Genomic DNA, 9,524 nt, shown 5'->3' with positions numbered 1-9,524 from the left:
AACATCAGGAGGTTGCAACTTGCTGGTAAGACCCCCCAGGAATTACAGCTAGATGAGTCTTCACTTATGTAAAGTTTTTGTGTGTGTGTGTGGTTTTGCTAATATGTGCTCTAAACTGGTCAGGCACTAACAGGGCAGCAAGTGACATCAGCACTTCACACAGAGCTCCAACAGCTGCAGCTCAGCCCTCCACTGCTGCAGCACACCTCTCCCGACTGCCCTCCATGATGCCAGATGAATGCGCCCACACAATGCCACTTGCCTTGCTTCCTGTGCTGCATGTAACTGTGGAAAACAGAACCAGGAGGTCGCTCAGCAGATGCCTGGGTTCTGCATGCCGCTGTGGCGGGTATGATTACGCTCTTGCTGGCGCTCATTCTACATATTTTACTGGTGCAGCACCCCGCAGTAGCTTTAAAAAAATGAACATTTGCTCCATAAGACGCACGGCCATTATCCCCTCCAATTTTGGGGAGAAAATATACATCTTATGGAGCGAAAAATACGGTAATAAACTCCCAATAATTGAAAAGACTTGTGTTTATTTCTATTCCTTAACCAACTGAAAGAGTCTAGCAAACTTTCAAAGAAGGCTTATAAAAGTAAGAGAAATGATACGACACAGGCCCAGGAGTCTTCAAATCTTTGTGAGAGAAACCAGTTTTATTTCCCTAATGTCCTCAAATAAATTTGAATGGGAGAAGCTCCCGTGGAGAGACTGCTGAATCGTTGGTTGAGGTTTCTAGCCATCACCTTCCAAACAAGAGCACTTGGCAGGAGATACAGGGAGTTGAAGGGCGTTCACAGTGAGGGCCTAGACCTGTGCCTGAGGCTGGAGTGTGGGCAGTGGTACCAATAATTTTTAAAGAGGGTAAAACACAAGATTTTGAAGAGAGAAGGTGACACGGGCTAGGAACGAGATTTGAAAGGGAGACATAAGCTGCGTTGAATGATTAAGGGTAGTCATCCACTTGACAAACAGTGATGAACACTGCGCTGTGGGCTACAAAACAAAGCAAAAAGGCATGATTCTCTTCCTGGGGAGCTCATAGCGTAATCTGATAATACCGCACTGAGTTTACTATTAGCGAGCGCTGCAGCCAGGAAGCCCACAGATGTACAGCTCAGCCTCAGGGTGGAGAGCAGGCTAGAGAAGGATGGAGAGCAGACTGAGAGGGGCAATGATAGGTATACAGCATAACACGTGTGAATTAGATAAGCCCTTCAACACTCAGAAGCTTTGAAAGTATGCAGAAACTAGAAGCAATTATTAATATATTTATTATTTTATTAGAAGACCATTTTGATATTTGCTATTTCTTTGTCCTCCTCTCCTTGAGAGAATGCCCCTCTGGCAGGTATCACTGGCCGCCCACCCAGTAGCCATCCCTTCCTCCCGTATAAGCTAACAGAAGCCTGATATTGTCTGGGGCAGATATATGTCGGGATTGATCTTCTAACACAAAGTCCTCATAGTCACTTTCTTCACTTTGGTAACTTTTCAGTCTCCTAAGATCCTTGCAGCCAGGAGTTATCATGTGACACAAATCTAGTTAGTGGTACATCAGAGCATGTCTGCTGGGAGCAATCCTTTTTATTTTCCTGGATAAAAAAAAGAGACTTGAGAGAAAAAAACTTTTACTCTGTCCCCTTACAGGTACTAGGAGTTGATGTCAGGAGCCGCTATAGGTACCTGTGACCATGAGATGACAAGCGGAAAGAAGGAAAGCCAGAGCTGAGGAAGATCTAGGACGTGAAAGGCTGGAATAATCCCAGCTCTCTGATGACATTTTTAACCCTCTGAACAACCCCTTACCTCCAGTATCCTTGCTAAGTAAACAACAAATGCCCTTTCAGTTCAAGCTTTCTTTAATAGGTTATTCTGTCATTTACAGCTGATAACAAATTTTCATGATTTTTAAGAGACAATTTCCCTGCATTGATAACTTCCACCTAGAGCTGCATGGTCCAATCCAGGAGGCACTAGACCCCTGTGACTAGTGAGCAATTGAAATGGGCTTAGTTCAAACTGTCATGTCCTATAAGTATATATAAAATATATGCCAGGTTTCAAAACTTAGTCCTGAAAAAATGTAAAATTTTTGTAAGTAGTTTGTTATTAATGAAATAACATTTTGGATATTTTAGATCAAGTAAAATATATTATCAGAGTTCCTTTTACCTGTTTCTTTTTTATCTTTTAATGCAACAACTAGAAAAGTTAAAAATATGCATTTGGCTCATGTTATATTTCTACTGGACAGCACTATCTAGAATATAAAGACAGAGCCACAAAAATATTTAGTTGTGTTGGGAAAGTAGAAGGAGAGAAAGCTATAGGTATTAGGACCAGGCAGTATCAACTCGCTCTGTGAGATAGGACTATTTGAACTTTCTTGATATTTTCTGTATTTATTTCCAGATTAACTTTTATTTCTGTGTATTTGGAGAACAAAAATATCAGAACTTGTACTTCATAATGTACATAGCTAGTTTGTCTCACTTTAGGCCTTTCTATCACTTTACCAACATTTACAACAGGGGTCCCCAAACTACGGCCCGCGGGCTGCATGTGGCCCCCTGAAGCCATTTATCCAGCCCCTGCTGCACTTCCAGAAGGGCCACCTCTTTCAGAGGTGGTCAGCATCCGCATCCTGTGCTCCTGGAGTACTGTATGTGGCAGCGCCGCAAAGCGCGACGTCATGTACAGTACTACTTCCAGTAACGTGGGACGCACGCATCACAGCTCTGGAAGCACGTCATATCACTTGTTACGGCTAGCAATGACAAATATGGAACTGGACATTGACCATCTCATTAGCCAAAAGCAGGCCCATAGTTCCCATTGAAATACTGGTCAGTTTGTTGATTTAAATTTACTTGTTCTTTATTTTAAATATTGTATTTGTTCCCATTTTGTTTTTTACTTTAAAATAAGATATGTGCAGTGTGCATAGGGATTTGTTCATAGTTGTTTTTTTTATAGTCCGGCCCTCCAATGGTCTGAGGGACAGTGAACTGGCCCCCTGTGTAAAAAGTTTGGGGACCCCTGATCTACAATATTGTTCCTCTCAGTAGTGGAAAGAACATATGCCCACCCCTTTGTAAATTCTCCATCTTGAAGCTGCATTAAGCTTGCAGTTCAGAATTACACCAAATAAAAAAGTGAAGGGTCTTCCCATCTCCACCTCCTAACTCTCCTCCTTGGTCTCTGATTCTCTCTGCATTCCTGAAGACCTGTGATGCCCTACCCTAGGCCTGACCCCATATCAAGTGCCAAGCTTATTTCATCAGAATTTTTACCTCTTTACTACAGCTGACTAACTCAGTGTGCCCTAAGGTACTAATGTTTCCCTCAGAAATGTTTGTATTTTGCATTTTTAAAACAAATCTCCAGTTAACTCTCATGATTCATACATTGTTCATGTCACAGCTAAAACAAATCCAAGCAGTACAATGAAATGGTTTGAAAGAGCAGGTCATTTCCATCAGCTGAAATTGAGACCAAGTCAGCTTTTATCTACAAGGGTGTTTCTGTTCATGAATATGAGTGCAGCCACCTACTTCCCCCCCCCCTCATTTTAGTCCATTCAGGCTGTGTTCATAAACTGGTGGCTTATAAACAACACAATTTTATTTCTTACAATTCTAGAGTCTGGAAAATCCAAGATCAAGGCACCAGCAGATTCAGTGTCTGATGAGGCCCTACTTCCTAGTTCAAAGACCCTGTCTTCTTGTGTCCTCATGTGGAAGAAGGACAAAGGAGCTCTCTGTGCTTTCTTTTGTAAGGACACTAGTCCCTAAGCCCCCATCTCCTAATACCATCACAATGGGTACTAGGTTTCAACAGAGGATTTTGGAGGAAGAGGAACATTTAGCCTATAGTACCCAACCACCACAGGTTTAAAGGACAAAGGAATAGCTACTGGTCCTTTTTACACTGTTTGGATCTATTGATAATCTGCAACTCTTACAAATACACACAGAAAAAAATGTTGATTAAATGTTTATAAAACTAATGGGGTCATAGGAGCAATAATGAGAAAGCAGTTAAAAATTAGTTTCAAGGTTTGAATATGAAAAACATAAAATGTAATAGCTTCCTAAGAAAGACAAGCAGGCAACAGATGGGTGAGAAAAATTTCCAAAAGATACAGATAGTGTTCAATTTTTGATCCCATGCTGCTCCTATCAACAACATGAAATCAAGTTGAATATTTCAGCAGCATATACAATTCAGCTAATGAGAAAAATATGCAAGCGGTTGAGCAGCTGTCTTTTAGGCACACTTTCATGTATGGATCTGGAAATCATCCCAAATTCTCAGGCAAAACCAAATCAATCAAAAAGCCATTACGGTTATCCTACCATACATCAACAAAGCAGTCCTGTTTTCAAAAGTAACATCCCTTAAATCCAAAAGAAGGTCTCTTTAGTTTCTCTTTATTGTAAGGGGAAAGCTACTAGAACTGGCATCTTGATTCAGCTCTGTCTTACTCACTTCATTGGTGTTGAAGAAATCACTTCACCTGTCCAAAAGTACAGTTCAAGGTCATCTAACCTTAAACTTAATTATTTTACTTTCCTGATAAGTTTTCTAATTTATGCTAATAGCTATTAGAGATTTTAATTTGGAGGGAAAAATAGAGAAGAGGCGAGTTAACATTTTTATGCCTAACCTATCTAAGATTTATCCAGAAAAATCTGTACCAAAATGTTTACAGTGTTTCTATCAAATTGAGAAACACTGTAAACATTTTGAGACTAAGAATGAATTTAAGACTAAGAATGAATTTCCAAAGGATGGGATGATGAAAACAACTTATTTCTATGTTTAAAATGTTTGGTCTTGCTCAAAGAAAACCTAAGCCCTTGGCTTCTGAATGTTATCTTTCTGAAAGTAACCCTCCAGATAGAAGTGTCTTGTCTAGAGGCATTGAGTCATATTGGATAGTCTCACAATGTGATTTAGGCAAGGGCTGGTCATATGCATATATATAGTCTTTGAGGAAAGAGGAGAGGGTTTGGCAAAATCAGCAATATAATTTAGAATGGAGACTTTGGTTCATGCAGTATCAGTTGACCTGGATACTGAGGTCTGCCATGTGAGCAATCAATAAATCATGTAATGGAGACCCAATAAACACTCTGGACACTCAGGCCCAGTTAAACTGCTCTGGTTGGCAGTATTCCATGCATATTTGTCACACATTGATGTCAGCAGACTAATGTGTCCTGACTCCACAGGAAGAGGACAATGGAAGCTCCCCATGTGTAGTAGTTTTTTTAGACTCTGCCACATAAGCTTCTTCCCTGGGCTGATTTGAATCTGTATCCTTTTCATATAATAGATGATACTGTGAGTATAATACCTTTCAGTGAATTCTGCAAATCCCTCTAGTGAATTGTCAAACCTGACGATGGTTTATTGCACCCTCCAAACTTACAGTGGTTATCACATGTGAGGACAACCCCAGGGACTATAACTTCTATTTTATTGTTAGCCTAAACCCTCTACAATATTATACACTTTTCAAAATAAAAATTTAAGCTAGTTATTCTCCCTAAAAATCCAGTGGCCTTTAACTGTTATCCACAAATGCTTTATCCTCCCAAAATGCTTTATATTTGTTTTTCCTCTTTCTGTTCCATCACTCTCCTTTATTGCTACTCTTCTCATTACAAAGAAATTCTTATCTATTTGTAATGAGGGTAACATTTTCTATTTCTCTTAACTTTTGACCTCTACATGTCCATTTCACAGGAATTTTATTTTCCTATTAATAGTTATCTGAATTTCTTCTAATTGTTTATGTGTATATTAAATTTTTTCTACTATGAATATCTTTTTAATAAAAAAGTAACCTCCTCAAAACTCATCTCACTTATTTTTCAGTCTGGACACAAATTCACATATAAAAATATTGCTATTCAATCAGAACAATTAATTTAAAGGAGTTTATATTAGACATTTTTAAAATTCTCTTTTTCAATTTTTGACATTATTAATATAGCTTACACCACAAATTCTAATCCCCCAAATTTTCTCCTTGCTTTCAAAATTCTCTTTAAACTTTGCCTGAGAAACTCTTTACACCTTGCTACCTTTTCCTTTCTTCTCTATATCTACTGTCTTCTTTTCTACTAGTCATTCTCTGTCATTTTCTCAGTAAATCCTATTTTCCTATTTTCCTTTCCTTCTTTTTCTTCTCACAAAATGTCTCCAATATGTTTTATAAGTAAGAACCAAAATCATCTACACCCACACAGCTTACTGAGCATATTAATAAGACTATTCCGATATGTTTAACAACACAACTTTATTATTTCCAGAAACCTATCCAAAAAAATAAAAGCTACAAATAACTTTATTCTTTATTTCAGTAAACTTCTGAAATACCAATGAATTCTTCAATAGAAAGTGTCAAAAGATAGTGTATACCCTAAGACTCTTGGACTCCTTTTCAATGTCCTCACCTTGCTATGTCCACCAATTCTAGACTAATATACTATGATTCTTACCAAATCCTAAACAGTTGTCTATATTGAAAGACCCACCTTCATCTAGGTAGGTCTTCAAAATGTCAATAAATATCCTGTCTTCCTGTCTTTACCTTCTCTCTTCTAAGGCTCTATTACGACTATCGAGGCTATGTTCTCTCTTACTCCGGAAGGAACACACTCAGTTTTGTACTATCACAGATAGCTTGGGTGAGTTTTTAGGAAGCCAGCATTTGTCATAAGTCCCCAGAAGAAAGACAAAGTAGCCAGCCATTATTTTACTTTGAAATTGAGTATTTATATGTGTGCTTTTGGTAAATAGAGCAGTAGGGAAATATATTTCAGGATAATAGGAAAGAGAAAGAAATATACAGATATATGCTACTTTAAATTTATTAGAGACTTCTACCCACCAACATATCATTTGATTCTTATGACAGTGTTATGAAGCAGACAGAACACATATTAGGGTCCTTATTTTAAAGATGGAAACACTAGAGTCATAGAGGTTAAGCGAGTGTAAGATTTGGAACACAAAACATGAAACAGCTAAAGGAAAATTCTAAAGCTGGAGTCAGCAAACTGTATCCTGTAGGCTAAATCCGGCTCCATGGCCTATTTGTGTAAATAACACTGCGTTGGAACACAGCCACGTCCATTTGTTTGCACAACTGTCTATGACTGCGTTAGTGCTACAGCAGCATTGTGAGCAGTTCTGACACAAACCATATGGCCTGCAAAGCTGAAAATATTTACTATCTGGCCCTTTACATAAAAGGTTTTCCAACCTCTGCTCTAAAGCAAGACATATAGTTAACTTCCAAACAAATGGAATAAAATGATTAAATTCTAAAGGCTTTGAAGATATTAATCAGAAAGTATTTCATAGGGCAAAGGGATATTTGATAAAATGATGTGAAAAACCGCCAGGTTGTAATGTTTCTAAATTCAATAGGAAAGAGTCCTCCCTGGTAGTCCTCAACCAGATACCAATTACATTGATATTGAAACTGTGTTGGAAGAGAATGACCAGCAGCCAGCACTGGGGGCATCTATACAGCCACAATGGGAATATAAATAAATATAGTAATAAAAGATTGTTGATAAAATTTGAACTTTAAAGACTTAGAGCATTAGAAAATTTTATGCAAATTCTATCACTGCTGAATCAGCAATAGCTGAGAAAGGAAATCAGTCTGACACGAGCAGCCATGACTTATCAGGGTGCATATCAATAGCTTAGTGGATAATAGAGGCAGCTTTCCTGGAACTCACAGAATGAGTCATATCTGCTTTGTTACTTTTCTCTGTGGCCTGAAGTTGAGCTTGGGCACAGATTTGCCATTTCCAGACTTGTTCCTGTACAGTCTCCTCTCCAAACAACTTAGTCCAGACCATGTTACTGCTTTGCTTGAAACCCTCCAATGACTTTACATGTCACCAAAGGAAGATTTTCCTTGGAGTTAATAAAACTCCAGATTCAGGGCCCCTCATATCAGGCTCTTCCAAGCCCCTGGGAGAGGCCTGGCAATATATTCACATGGCCATTTTGTTTTCTTAATTTGCAACCATTAGTTATTTTAAACACATTATCTATTTTGAATTTCTCCTCTGTCACAATTCTCTTCGAGTGTTAGAATAAACACAAGCACTTTGGGATTTATTGAAGAAGTTGGATTAGAGATGCATTTGCTTTGAACCAATGAAATATATTATTGTGGTTCACAGTGATTTTGAGGTAAAGTTTTTGCTGGTATGGGAATGACTTCTAATACTTCTACTATCCTCCATACCAGCATACACTGTGACATTAAGTTCAGGGTTAGTGGTCAAGGACAGGAACTTGTCTTCATCACACCAGAAATACATATAGCTAGCATAGAAGAAAGGGGCTTTGAAATGTATGGAGCCAGAAGGTAGTTGGTAGAAAATTCTTACAAATCTTGTATTTTATATAAGAAAGAAATTTGAGAAAAGCCTTCCCAAATTGGGCAACAATCCTAAAAATGTACATGGCATTACAAGTAATAAGTTATGAAATTAAAGAAAATGGTTCTACACTATGAACAAAATATAAATTCTAACCAAACTACTAAAAAAAAGATTGAATTATCTTTCTAATTATCTTTCTATTTTGTCTGTTAAAAGTGACATTACATGTAAAGAGGCATTCAAAGGGATTTTAGCAAAAATAACTAAGAGGAAAAAAACAGAGAGGTGTTATGGTTAGTTACTAAAATTATTATTATATGTTTTTTTTATTTTGTGGTGTGTGTGATGTAGAGAGGGGGAAAACCCCTATTCCTCTATCCTTCTAGGTTCTGCTCGTGGCTGGCACCCTGGAAAATTGAACTGGCGAAAGACATTAACAAGAGAAAAACGGTGTGATAACAGGAGCAATGCAATACTCACAGAAAAAACTCAGTGATGAATATTTGAAAGGAGTGGTTAGAACTTGGGGCTTATATGGCATCTTAACAAAGAATAATACATTTATAGAAAAGTGACAAAACAAAAAAAAGGAATGTTGGCATTTAAGGGTGGCAAACTTTGGGGACATAAAAATAGGGTGGAACACAATAAAAAATAAGGGTTATTTTAATGAGGTTTGTTATGTAGACTGCTCTCTACCTCTGGGCTAATAGGAGTCCCTGGTGTTTGAGAGTCATTTTTCCCTTCCTGGTAAGACAGCAGGGAGCACAGAGAGCTTTTTTTATTTTATTTTATTTTTTGCATCTGCTATTTCTTATTGTCTTCAGCTAAATACAATCCTTATGCCAACATGGCATATTTGGGGATGTCACATTCTGATCCCCTGCATTGGTATTTTTTGTTGTTTAAGATTGATCATTTCTTGTGGCTCTTTTCCATTGCAAATACAATGGTACCTTGACACACGAGTACTTTAAATCATGAGCAATTTGAAAGACAAGTAGTCAGTCATGGGATTTTTTGTTTTAACTCACAAGCGGATATTTGAATCATGAGCTTCCGCCACCTTCCACTAGATAGCCTGCCGAACA

The sequence above is a fragment of the Saccopteryx bilineata genome, chromosome 4 (assembly GCF_036850765.1).
Source record: "Saccopteryx bilineata isolate mSacBil1 chromosome 4, mSacBil1_pri_phased_curated, whole genome shotgun sequence".
NCBI classification, from domain to species: Eukaryota; Metazoa; Chordata; class Mammalia; order Chiroptera; family Emballonuridae; genus Saccopteryx; species Saccopteryx bilineata.
The sequence above is the reverse complement of the archived record's forward strand: the minus strand, read 5'-3'. Positions refer to the sequence as shown.